This window comes from Scyliorhinus torazame, chromosome 3, assembly GCF_047496885.1.
Source record: "Scyliorhinus torazame isolate Kashiwa2021f chromosome 3, sScyTor2.1, whole genome shotgun sequence".
NCBI classification, from domain to species: Eukaryota; Metazoa; Chordata; class Chondrichthyes; order Carcharhiniformes; family Scyliorhinidae; genus Scyliorhinus; species Scyliorhinus torazame.
The window spans coordinates 207,900,692-207,914,651 of record NC_092709.1 but is presented as its reverse complement, the minus strand read 5'-3'; the positions used below and the strand labels follow the sequence as shown (position 1 = coordinate 207,914,651).

The window sequence follows — 13,960 nt, the reverse complement described above, 5'->3', positions numbered from 1 at the left end:
TGCAGCGCAGAATCCCTTCCCAAATGCAGGGGCATCATGGCAACAGAACGAGCTGTTTGCAAAGGAAGTTTCTGCAGACTGATTTGTTTTTCATGGTGCGTGTGGGGTCAATTGAGCGAGAGAAGCATACTGTCTTTGTATTTACAAATACGCTGTTTAATAATGTAAAACACTGCAGAACGCTGGTAATCTGACATTTAAAAACAAGATGCTGGAAAGGCTCCGGTCAGGCAACTTCTCTGGAGAGTGCGAATGAAGGGTTAACTTTGTAGATTTTGCTTTTTTTCCTGGGGTGTGGGCTTCGCTAACTGGACCAGCATGTATTTTCCTTAATGCAGTGGGATGGTGAGTGACTTGGAGTTCCAAGCGGCGGTGTTTCTACTTGTCTGTTGTCCTTGTCCTGTCCTTCTGGGCAACCTCGGCCAGTGAGTGAGCTGCATGAATGCCCCCTTCATCTCAGTGGGCCGCAAGTTTGAAATCAGGCTTGTTTATTAACCATGACCCCATGAATAAGATTAAATACATTTAATACATGCCACATGGGCTGGTTTAGAACATAGAACATTACAGCGCAGTACAGGCCCTTCGGCCCTTGATGTTGCGCCAACCTGTGAAACCACTCTAAAGCCCATCTACACTATTCCCTTATCGTCCATATGTCTATCCAATGACCATTTGAATGCCCTTAGTGTTGGCGAGTCCACTACTGTTGCAGGCAGGGCATTCCACGCCCTTACTACTCTCTGAGTAAAGAACCTACCTCTGACATCTGTCCTATATCTATTTCCCCTCAATTTAAAGCTATGTCCCCTTGTGATAGACATCACCATCCGAGGAAAAAGGCTCTCACTGTCCACCCTATCCAATCCTCTGATCATCTTGTATGCCTCAATTAAGCCACCTCTTAACCTTCTCTCTAACGAAAACAGCCTCAAGTCCCTCAGCCTTTCCTCATAGATCTTCCCTCCATACCAGGCAACATTTTGGTAAATCTCCTCTGCACCCTTTCCAATGCTTCCACATCCTTCCGATAATGTGGCGACCAGAATTGCACGCGATACTCCAAATGCGGCCGCACCAGAGTTTTGTACAGCTGCAACATGACCTCATGGCTCCGAAACTCAATCCCTTTACCAATAAAAGCTAACACACCGTACGCCTTCTTCACAACCCTCTCAACCTGGGTGGCAACTTTCAGGGATCCATGTACATGGACACCGAGATCTCTCTGCTCATCCACACTGCCAAGAATCTTGCCATTAGCCCAGTACTCTGTCTTCCTGTTATTCCTTCCAAAATGAATCGCCTCACACTTTTCTGCATTAAACTCCATTTGCCACCTCTCAGCCCAGTGCTGCAGCTTATCTATGTCTCTCTGTAACTTGTAACATCCTTCCGCACTGTCCACAACTCCACCAACTTTAGTGTCATCTGCAAATTTACTCACCCATCCTTCTGCGCCCTCCTCCAGGTCAGTGGCCCCAAACCAGATCCTTTGTGGTACACCACTAGTAACTGGACTCCAGTCTAAACATTTCCCATCAACCACCACCCTTTGTCTTCTTCCAGCTAGCCAATTTCTGATCCAAACTGCTAAATCACCCTGAATCCCATGCCTCCGTATTTTCTGCAGTAGCCTACCGTGGGGAACCTTATCAAATGCTTTACTGAAATCAATATACACCACATCAACTGCTTTACCCTCATCCACCTGTTTGGTCGCCTTCTCAAAGAACTCAATAAGGTTTGTGAGGCATGACCTACCCTTCACAAAACCGTGTTGACTATCTCTAATCAAATTATTTCTTTCCAGATGATTATACATCCTATCTCTTATAAACCTTTCCAAGATTTTGTCCGCAACAGAAGTAAGGCTCACTGGTCTACAGTTACCGGGGTTTTCTCTACTCCCCTTCTTGAACAAGAGGACAACATTTGCTATCCTCCAGTCTTCTGGCACTATTCCTGTAGACAAAGATGACTTAAAGATCAAAGCCAAAGGCTCCGCAATCTCCTCCCTAGCTTCCCAGAGAATCCTAGGATAAATCCCATCTGGCCCAGGGGAGGTATCTATTTTCACACTTTCCAGAATTGCTAACACCTCCTCCTTATGAACCTCAAGCCCTTCTAGTCTAGTAGCCTAAATCTCAGTATTCTCCTCGACAACATTGTCTTTTTCCTGTGTGAGTACTGACAAAAAATATTCATTTAGCACCTCTCCTATCTCCTCGGACTCCAAGCACAACTTCCCACTACTGTCTTTGACTGGCCCTACTCTTACCCTAGTCATTTGTTTATTCCTGACATCTATAGAAAGCTTTAGGGTTATCCTTGATCCTACCTGCCAAAGACTTCTCATGTCCTCTCCTGGCTCTTCTTAGCTCTCTCTTTAAGTCCTTCCCAGCTAACTTGTAACTCTCGAGCGAGCACCCTAACTGAACCTTCATGTCTCATCTTTACATAAGCCTCCTTCTTCCTCTTGACAAGTGTTTCGACTGCTTTAGTAAACCACGGTTCCCTTGCTCGATCACTCCCTCCCTGCCTGACCGGTACATACTTATCAAGGACATGCAGTAGCTGTACCTTGAACAAGCTCCACATTTCCATTGTGCCCATCCCCTACAGTTTTCCTCTCCATCTGATGCATCCTAAGTCTTGCCACATCGCATCATCATTGCCTTTCCCCCAGATATAACTCTTGCCCTGTGGTACATCCCTATCCCTTTCCATCACTAAAGTAAACGTAATGGAATTGTGGTCACTATCGCCAAAGTGCTCACCTACCTCCATATCTAACACCTGTCCTGGTTCATTACCCAGTACCAAATCCTATATGGCTTCGCCTCTCGTTGGCCTATCTACATACTGTGTCAGGAAACCCTCCTGCACTCATTGGACAAAAACAGACCCATCTAAAGTACTCTAACTATAGCGTTTCCAGTCAATATTTGGAAAGTTAAAGTCCCCCATAACAACTACCCTGTTGCTTTCGCTCCTATCCAGAATCATCTTTGCAATCCTTTCCTCTACATCTCTGGAACTTTTCAGAGGCCTATAGAAAACCCCTAACAGGGTGACCTCTCCTTTCCTGTTTCTAACCTCAGCCCATACTACCTCAGTAGATGAGTCCTCATCAAACATCCTTTCTGCCACCGTAATACTGTCCTTGACTAACAATGACACCCCTCCCCCTCTTTTACCACCTTCCCTGGGCTTACTGAAATATCTAAACCTTGGCACCTGCAACAACCATTCCTGTCCCTGCTCTATCCATGTCTCTGAAATGGCCACAACATCGAAGTTCCAGGTACCAACCCATGCCACAAGTTCACCCACCTTATTCCGGATGCTGCTGGCATTGAAGAAGACACACTTTAAACCACCTTCCTGCCTGCCGGTACACTCCTGCAACTTTGAAACCTTACTCATGACCTCACTACTCTCAACCTCCTGTATACTGGAGCTACAATTCAGGCTCAAGCCCCTGCTGAACTAGTTTAAACCCTCCCGAAGAGCATTAGCAAATTTCCCCCCCAGGATATTGGTACCCCACTGGTCTAGGTGTAGACTATCCCGTTTGTAAAGGTCCCACCGACACCAGAATGAGCTCCAATTATCCAGAAATCTGAAACCCTCCCTCCTGCACCATCCCTGTAGCCACGTGTTGAACTCCTCTCTCTCCCTATTCCTCGTCTCGCTATCACGTGGCACGGGTAACAACCCAGAGATAATAACTCTGTTTGTCCTAGATCTAAGTTTCCACCCTAGCTCCCTGAATTCCTGCCTTACAGCCCTATCCCTTTTCCTACCTATGTCGTTGGTACCTATGTGGACCACGACTTGGGGCTGCTCCCCCTCTCCCTTAAGGATCCCGAAAACACGATCCGAGACATCACGCACCTGGGAGGCAACACACCAATCGCGAGTCTCTCGTTCCCACAGAATCTCCTATCTATCCCCCTAACTATGGAGTCTCCAATGACTAATGCTCTACTCCTCTACCCCCCCCCCCCCTTCCCTTCTGAGCAACAGGGACAGACTCTGTGCCAGAGACCTGTACCCCATGGCTTACCCCTGGTAAGTCCTGTCCCCCCAACAGTATCCAAAGCGGTATACTTGTTACTAAGGGGAACGACCACAGGGCTAAATCGCTGGCTTTGAAAGCAGACCAGGACAGGCCAGCAGCACTGTTCAATTCCCGTACCAGCCTCCCCGAACAGGCACCGGGATGTGGCGACTAGGGGCTTTTCACAGTAATTTCATTTGAAGCCTACTTGTGACAAAAAGCGATTTTCATTTTTTCACATATTTGTATTACATAAACTGATTATTCAGTTATATATTAATAGAACGATCATCAATTTCTTCAAATGGCAAATACAAAATAAATATTAACACTTTGGATGCAGAGGGAGTGCATGGCTCTTACAGTCATGTGTGCAATCAGCACATACCTCACTTGCCCTTGCTTTACATATCACTTCAGTTATTCAGTTTCAAATTCCTAGGGGTGCACCTCTCCAAAAATCATCTGTCCTGGTCCACCCACGTCGACGCTACCACCAAGGAAGCGCAACAGCGCCTATACTTCCTCCGGAAACTAAGGAAATTCGGCATGTCCACATTAACCCTTACCAACTTTTACAGATGCACCATAGAAAGCATCCTATCGGGCTGCATCACAGCCTGGTATGGCAACTGCTCGGCCCAGGACCGCAAGAAACTTCAGCGAGTCGTGAACACCGCCCAGTCCATCACACAAACTTGCCTCCCATCCATTGACTCCATCTACAACTCCCGCTGCCTGGGGAAAGCGGGCAGCATAATCAAAGATCCCTCCCACCCAGCTTACTCACTCTTCCAACTTCTTCCATCGGGCAGGAGATACAGAAGTCTGAGAACACGCACAAACAGACTCAAAAACAGCTTCTTCCCACTGTCACCAGACTCCTAAATGACCCTCTTATGGACTGACCTCATTAACACTACACTCTGTATGCTTCATCCGATGCCAGTGCTTATGTAGTTACATTGTATATGTTGTGTTGCCATATTATGTATTTTCTTTTATTCCCTTTTCTTCTCGTGTACTTAATGATCTGTTGAGCTGCTCGCAGAAAAATACTTTTCACTGTACCTCCGTACACGTGACAATAAACAAATCCAATCCAACCAGTTGGAAAAAAACTACATGTGCAGAAATCAGTGGAATGTAGCAACCCTGTGTGTGGGCAATATCATGGACTGCACTCAACCCAAATGGGCCTGGGTGACCCTTGGGCTGCAGGTTTCCCCACCACTGTTCTAGATGGTAGTGTTCGTGGGTTTACCAGGTGCTATCTAAGGAACCTTGGTGAGTTCCCATCTTGTAGATGGTACATAGTGCTGCTACATTGCATTGGTGGGGGAGGGAGTAAATGGCTCCTGGGGGCTGCTTTGTCCTGGATGGTCTCAAGCTTCTTGAGTGTTGTTGGAGATGCAGTCATCCAGGCAATTCCATCGCATATGTGCCTTGTGGATGATGGATAAGCTTTGGTGAGTCAGGAGATGAGTTGATCACTGTAGGATTCCTCACTTGTTCCTGTAGCCACAGTATTTATATGACCATTCCAGTTGAATTTTTGGTCTGTGGTAAACCCCCAAGATGTTAATCATGGGGGATTCAGCGATGGCAATGTCATTGGATAGTGGTTAGACTCTCTCTCTTGTTGGAGATGGTCATTGCCTGGCACTGGTAAGACATGAATGTTACTTGTCAGCCCAGGTCTGGATATTGTCCGGGTCTTGCTGCATTTGGGCATGAGCTGCGTCAGCATCTGAGGAGTTGTGAATGAGTCTGAACATTGTGTGATTTATCAGTGAACTTCTGACTTGTGGAAGGAAGGTCATTGATGAAGCAGATGGTTGAGCTAATGACATTACCCTGAGGAACTTGTGCAGTGACATCCTGGAACTGGGATGACTGACCTCCAACAACCAAAACCATCTTGGTACTAGGTATGAGTCCAACCAGGAGTGGGTTTTCCAGGAATTCACATTGACTCCAGTTTTGCTCCTTTGATGACACACTCCAGGTGTAATGTGGTCAGGAGCTGAAGTATCCCTGGCGGACCCCAAATTGAGCATCAATGAACATGTTATAGGCAAATTTCTTTACCATGGGATATGGGCCCATCTAAAGTAACCATTTCAGAAGGCAACTAAGAGTGAATCACATTACTGTGGTTCTGGAGTCACATGTAGACCAGGTAAGGATGGCAGATTTCCTTCTCTAAAGGATTCATGAACCATACAGATTTTTACGCCAATCGTCTCATGGTCATCATTGGACTTTTAATCTAGATTTGTATTAAATTCATATTTCAGCATCTTCTGTGGTGAGATTTGAACCTGGGTCCCCAGAGCATTATCCTGGCCTCGGGATTATTAGTCCAGTGACCATACCCTAACCCACTGTGTCCTCTAATTGCTAAGCAAGTGTCCCTAGATTGCACTGTGGATTGGATTTGTTTATTGTCACGTGTACCGAGATACAGTGAAGAGTATTGTTTTGTGTACTGTTCAGACAGATAATTCAATACATTAATAAAATGCACAGGGCAAATATAAATACACAATGTAAATACATAGACACAGGCATCGGGTGAAGCATATAGGAATGTAGTACTACTCAGTAGAGAAGATGTGTAAAGAGATCAAATCAGTCCATAAGAGCGTCATTTAGGAATCTGGTAGCAGCAGGGAAGAAGCTGTTTTTGAATCTGTTAATGTGTGTTCTCAGACTTCAGTAGCTCCTGCCTGATGCAAGAAGTTGGAAAGAGCGAATAAGCTGGGTTGGAGGGGTCTTCGATTATGATAACCCCTTCCATCACTTTGCTGCTGATAGAGAGTATACTGATGAGGTGATAATTGACCAGGTTGGATTTGTCCTTTTTTATGTACAGAACATCCCGGGGCAATTTTCCAGATTGCAGGAAGATGCCAGTGTTGTAGCTGTACTGGAACAGCATGGCTAGAGGCATGGCAAGTTTGGGAGTACCCAAGTCTTCAGTACGATTGCTGGAATGTTGTCTGGGCCCATAGCCTTTGTAGCATTCAGTGTCTTCAGCCATTTATCATATCCTAAAACTTAGTGCAGAAGGAGGCCATTTGGCTCATCGAGGCTGCACCAACCCTTGGAAAGAGCACTCTACTTAAGCCCACACATCCACCCTATCCCCAAAACCCAGTAATCCTGATTTCATGTGGAGTGAATTGAATTGGCTGAAGACTGGCAACTGTGATGCTGGAGTTCTCTGAAAGAAGCCACGCTCCTGGCTGAAGATTGTAGCAAAAGCCTCAGTCTTATCTTTTTGCATTGATGTGCTGGGTTCTCAACATTGAGGATGGGGATATTTGTGGAGCCTCCTCCTCCAGTGAGTTGTTTAATTGCCCACCACCATTCAATGCTTGATGTGGCAGGACTGCAGAACTTGGACCAGATCAGTTGGTTTCACTTGCTGCTTATGTTGTTTGGCATGTAAGTAACCCTGTTGTAGCTTCAACGGGTTCAAAGTTACCCCACTTTTTAGATAAGCGTGGTGCTTCTACTGGCATGCCCTCCTGAACTCTTTATTGAACCAGGGCTGATCCCGAGTGTGAGTTAGCGCTAATGGTAGAGTGGAGGCTATGCCAGGCTGTACGTTCAGTGGCGAGCAGCTGCGTTGGAGCTGGCACCTGCTGGCGGGGGGGGGTGCAAGAAAGGGAGAAACTGGAGCTGGCTGCGGAGTGACCTCCGCTCAACTGTCAGGCCAAAATTGTACACTGTCCTGGTCACAACCCTGCCATCGAAACTGGGAGAGTGGGAGAGGCGGGGATTGTGGTGCGTGTTTGGAGCTGGGGTGTGCAGGTGGGTGCTTGGCACTGGGGGTGGGGCTGCTGAGTGATCGATGTTGGTGGGCTAGGGAGGCAAGAACATAAGAACTAGGAGCAGTGGTAAGCCATCTGGCCCCTCAAGTCTGCTCCGCCATTCAATAAGATCATGGCTGATCTTTTTGTGGACTCGGCTCCACTTACCTGCCTGCTCACCATAAAGCTAAATTCCTTTGCTATTCAAAAATCGATCTATCTTTGCCTCAAAAACATTCAACGAGGTAGCTTCAACTGCTTCACTGGGCAGGGAATTCCACAGATTCACAACCCCTTGGGCGAAGAAGTCCCTCTTCAACTCAGTCCTAAATTCTTCCCCCTTATTTTGAGGCTAATCCCCCTAGTTCTAGTTTCACCCGCCAGTGGAAACGACCTCCCTGCTCTATCTCATCTATTCTCTTCATAATTTTAAAAGATTCTATCAGATCCCCTCCTTCATTCTTATGAATTCCAATGAGTATGGTCCCAGTCTACTCAGTCTCTCCTCTTTAGCCAATCCTCTCCACTCTGGAATCAACCTAGTGAATCTCCTGCACCCCCTCCAGTGCCAGTACATCCTTTCTCAAGTAAGGAGACCAAAACTGTACACAATACTCCAGGTGTGGCCTCACCAGCACCCTAGACAGCTGCAAAATAACCTATGTTTTTTAACTTAATTCCTCCAGCAATGAAGGACAAAATTCCATTTGCCGCCTTAATTATCTGCTGCACTCCAAACAAACCTTTTTGGGTGGTCTAAGCTGAAGGAGGGGTGGTTGGAGCTGGAGAGTTGCTGTTGCGTGCTTGGAGCGGTGGGTTTGGGGCAATGCTGTTGGGTGCTAAGAGTGGAAGGCTGCCCAGATCTCTGGAAGGCAAAGTTTGCAGAGCTTGGAGAGGAGTCGGTGCCATGGTGAGTATGTAGGAGTGAGGGAGAAAATGTCTGAGGGAGTGAGGAGTCTGCCTTGCAGGCAATCGGGTTTATTACACTCACTGCCACACACCAACGTACTCTCTCTCGCCTACATACACTGACCCTCTCACACTTTGGTCCTCTTAATTCCTCTTTTATTAACTTAAACATTTATTGCTATGTCATTGTTGCACTTTTCCTCAACAATTGCACTTTTCCTTCAAACCCCGACTTTTGTTTCAAATTTTGTTTACTGTTGTGCCAAACCTTACCTTTCCAAAATTTGCTCGTCGGCCTCTTTAAAAAATGAGAAAAATATGCAAATGTGGGCCCCTGGGTGAAATGTTGGACAGCTTGATTTCCATAAAAGCCCTTTTGAATAAACATTTTTGGCAGTTACAGTAGTTTGTAAATTATTTGACTAGCTTCTACTTGGTGTAACTGTTGTTAAAATGGCTCCCATATGAACTCCTGAACCGGTGAGACTCCATAGAGTCTCATTTGGTATAGAAAATCAGGACGTGTCTCCCAAGATACAGATGTTTATACAATATATATTAACAATTTTTAGATTGCCAGTTGTACATTTATAGCATCACAATTCAGATGTGCAGCAATGGCAAAAGTTTGTGAGGCAAATAATCATGATCGGCACAAATAGCCGATTATCAGTTAAGCTGACAAGGAAATATTCAGCTGATTTAAATGAAAAGAGTCCTGATGAGGAACGAATAATCATCAAAAAGACACGGAGATTGTTTTTTTTCCCCTCAACTGCAATTCATAAATCCCCAAGTCCAGTAACAATTTCTTCTTACTGTTTTTGGCTGCTATTTTTCTTCAAAGTTGGAAGTAGCTGCAGAGCTTGTTTTCCCCCAACTATGTTGGGGTGGCACAGTGGTTAGCACTGTTGCCTCACAGTACCAGAGACCCGGGTTCGATTCCGACCTCGGGTGACTGTATGGAGTTTGTACACACACCCCCTGTATACGTGGGTTTCCTCCGGGTGCTCTGGTTTCATCCCACAGTTCAGAGATGTGCAGGTTAGGTGGATTAGCCATGCTTAATTGCCCCTTAGTGTCCAAAGGTTGGATTACAGAAATAGGATGGGGATTGGGTCTAGGTAGAGTGATCTTTCAAAATTTCAATCCGGACTCAATCGGCTGACTGGCCTCCTTCTGCACTGTAGGGATCCTAAGATTTGGAAATTTCTTGAGTCCGGTTGGTTGGGTAATAACACATGAGGCTGTGTTGTTTCAAGGAAAATAATCCCAACCTATCCTATCTCATTGCCTACACTTTTCTAGCCCTAGCAAAGTTCTACTAAACCTCTTCTGCACTCTCTCCAGAGCAATTACATCCTTCATGTAATGTGGTGACCAGAAATGCACACAATACTCAGTTATGGCCTCACCAGTGTTTTAGACAATTCCAACATTATATCCTTCTGCATTATCTTCACATTTGAACGAGGCATTGAACTGCGATGCCATATGTTCTAGTAGACATGAAATACCCCTTCACAGTCAAAAGAAAAGCAAGATGCTTTCCCAGTGTTCTAGCCAACATTCATCCCTTAACCAATACTACTGAAAAGTGATTAACTGATTGTCCCTCTTGAATATGGAATATTGCTGTGTCCATTGGCTGCTGCATTTATCTATATAAACAAGTGACTAGTGTTTTGTGGATGTCCTGAAGGTGTGAAAGGTACAATATAAATTTGAGGTGTTTATTTCTTCTATACTTAAATTTGCCAGCCCATTGTACACATCTGCATGATTTGTCATGGAACTTCACCATTTGTTATCAGAACTACAATAGCCGGAATGTCTTATGGCAACCATGCAATCACTATCCGATAAGAAAGTTCTGGTGCAAGGTCATCGATCTGAACCATTAATTTCTCCACAGATGCTGCCTGACTTGTTGACTATTTTTAATTTCAGATTTCCAGCACCTGCAGAATATTTGTTTAGTGTTGCAGATAGTTGAAAGGCTGTGCTGATGTGAACAATTTTTTGTACATGAAGGCTGCATTATGGTGTTGCAGTTTTCATCCTCCTATTGTCTATTCGTTTACCCACATGCACAGTGAAAATCTTGCAGAAAATTTGTAAAAATATTAGGTAAAAACTATCGGAAATGATACACCTAAAAGATAAACATTGTGGCCGCGATCTGATGGAAATGTTTCGCATTTGTGGTGGGTTTTGCTGGCAGTTTCCCCCTGGCTCTGTCAGCGGGTTTCCCACCATTGTCTAAACCACACTTGTCATTTTTTTAGGTACTGGGGAGTTCCTCCCCAGTCAAGCTCACACTTAATGTTATTTTCTTCACTGGGGCGTTGAATCCGCTGGTCAGGCCAGTTCCTCCGAGATCAGGCCACAATTTTACAAGGATGCCCTGATCTTTTGGTGGGCTTGTGGGCCCAACCCTGCCCATTGGCAATGCCACCCCCCACACACATGGTATTACCCACCCCGCTATGGGGTTGCTGAGGGGTCCCCCTTTTTCAGGCCTTCCCACATCACCTTTTGGGGGCTTGTGCCCGTTTATACTCTTCCTGCCCCTCTCCACCCTCCTTTCTTGGGCATGATTCCCCTTAGGCCCTGACCCTTGGCAGTGCCACCCTTGCAATGCTCCTGTCGGCTTTTCAGTGCTGTTTTGGCACCATGGCAGTGCCAGGTTGGCAGTGCCAAGGTGCCCATATTCAACGGGTAGGGTTGGGGCCATCCTGCCCTGTTCCTGACCACCCAGGGGCCTCCGATGGCCCGGGTGAACCCCTGGGTGCCATTCTGCCTGGTCCGTGTTGGTGTGGACTACTACCGAACGGTGTCCGGTTGGGGTCTCCCTGGGGAGGCAAGTAAATGCTGGGATCCCGATAGATCCCTGGTCAGCACACCTAAGCATGTTTTAAATCTACTTAAGCGTGCGAGGCTTGGTCCTGCTCATTGTGCACAGGATTTTGATCGCAATGACTTGCAAGGTGTACTGGCTGTCGGGAAGCCTGCGGGTGGCCTCCCCCGGCAGCTACAGGCTGCGTCGCACTCCCATTCGGGCACAACGTAGCTGGTAGATCGTGTCCTACATTTTTTGCAGCACATTTTTTAAATTATCTTCAAGCAAAAGGACTTTATTTAATATTTCCATCATTAAATAAATATTTTGAGCTAATGACGCGCGAGCTGGGTTTTCTTGCACCAGGACCTGAGGAGTTTTTTATATTTATCTAGAGTCAGTCAAACATTCGAACCACGATGAATGGTCATTTGTTCAGGTACTTGACAGTATATCAGTAACCGCTTACCAAGAAATCCAAGTCTACTGCAGAAAATGAAGGAGGGAAAGCATAGTCATGTAAGTAAGCAAAAATGGCAGGTTTTAGGGAAGGAGGATGGGGGGGGGAAAAACCAGCAATTCTAATCTACTGTGGAAGGTAGAGCAAAATATATGTAAGAGGCAGGGATAAGGAGCACACATTTAAAAGTGGATGATAGTATTTTGGCGATATCACAATTGTGTATATATCAGTGTATAATGTTTTCATGTGGTCAGTCAGCTGAGCATTTTAATAAATTAGCTACATTAAAGGGTTAGTAGAACCGCTATCATGTTTGTACTTCAGTGAGAATGTAATAAATACTGGAAATTATTACTTTAGCTTGAGGCTCCTCATGTTTTGCATCACAGGAAATCTATTTTGTATTGACCCTAAAAACATTATTCTAGATTCCAGAGCAAACAACATGTCATGTGAAAAGTACCTCTTGCAGTTAGTGTGAGTAAATGACCAGCTACATGAAGATAATTTCACCGACTGCCCATGAAGCTCACCATTGTGCTTATATCATCATTTCTGCACTGGAGTAGAATTTTTATTGAAAAGGAATGAGAATACAGTATAACCATATTCCAAAACAAATTTGCAAGATTAATTCCCGAAATTTAGAATGTCTGAAAATGTGATCTATGATAGGTATGCCATTTTCTTCGGTTTAGTGCACAACGTTCTTTTTTCAGCTAATCTCGATACTCTGAAATAACTTGGATATGTTAATGGGTTATTGCTTTGGAGAGTCCGTGGTTTGACGGTCACCCAGGAACATATGTTGTGTAGCAATGCTGTTTATTCTTTACTGATAAATGGGTTTTATCTAACATTCTAATGGTTGTACTACAAAGTCCAGTGTGTTACATCCAGAGTTCTCTTTTTACTGATTAATATATTTTGCATATTAGTTTCTAACTTGCATTGCAGGAGAATTGATATCTTGAAAGAAATGCTATTCTCCCTTCCACCTCCAGATATAAAAACTTAATTTCCTCAAATAACAGATAATTAACAGTACTTAAACATTGTTAAAAAGAGACATGTTGCTGAAGCTTTTTGTCTTGTATTCATCAGGGCAAATGCAAAAATGTCAAATTTCACACAATCACAACAATTTGTACGACAAGAGAAAAGGATGCTGGTTTGTTGGCTGACGCATTGCCATAAAGAAAGCAACAGGGAATTAAGGTTCCCCATGGTTCCAAGTAGTTCAAGAAAGATCCAAGGTTTGAACATTGTATGAGAAGAAAATCCCACCATCCAATGCAAAACGTATACTGTTGGTGGTGATTCTGCAATTAGACAGCACTTGCTGAACAATTGTGTGATAATCAGTTGAGCTTACTGTAACGTGGCTCTTTTTCGCTCTCCAGAAGCGCTATCTATTCATACACGGGCCCATTCTTTGCAAAAAGAAGGAACATGTTGAAGTCTTGTGTATTTAAAAAATTAAAGCATAGGGAACCTATAGTTTCTCATTGCTTTCTCCATGGCAGCATCTCTGCCAATCGGAGTCAGCCAACCAATCGGCACCCACTTCCCCTGTAATATAAATAGTTGTGATTATTTGAAATATGGCGTTATTGCACCTGTCCTGGTGAGTGCAAGCCAAAAATGTTCAGCGCAATATTCAGTTCCAACAAACATATAGCTGTCTCGATTCCTGAGAGAGAAGATTACTCAAATTTCATTTTGTATATGCCTCACACCTTCCTCCACAGCCCAAAATGTCAAGATTCTATTTTATTTTTTTTATTAAATATTTTATTGAAAATTTTTGGTCAACCAACACAGTACATTGTGCATCCTTTACACAATATTATAACAAC

At 44.7% G+C, this 13,960-nt stretch overlaps 1 protein-coding gene across 4 annotated transcripts in view; it reads left to right on the top strand.

The window, feature by feature from the left end:
• Positions 1-13,960, top strand: part of ppat (phosphoribosyl pyrophosphate amidotransferase) — a 104,871-nt gene that overhangs the window by 7,564 nt on the left and 83,347 nt on the right. The window contains exon 1 of one of the 4 annotated variants that reach the window (XM_072496826.1): positions 74-95. The exons of the other annotated variants lie outside the window; for them this stretch is intronic. The gene's annotated coding sequence lies outside the window, so the exon portion shown is untranslated. Of the gene's footprint in view, positions 1-73; positions 96-13,960 lie in introns of those variants that run through there. 4 annotated transcript variants of the gene reach the window in all.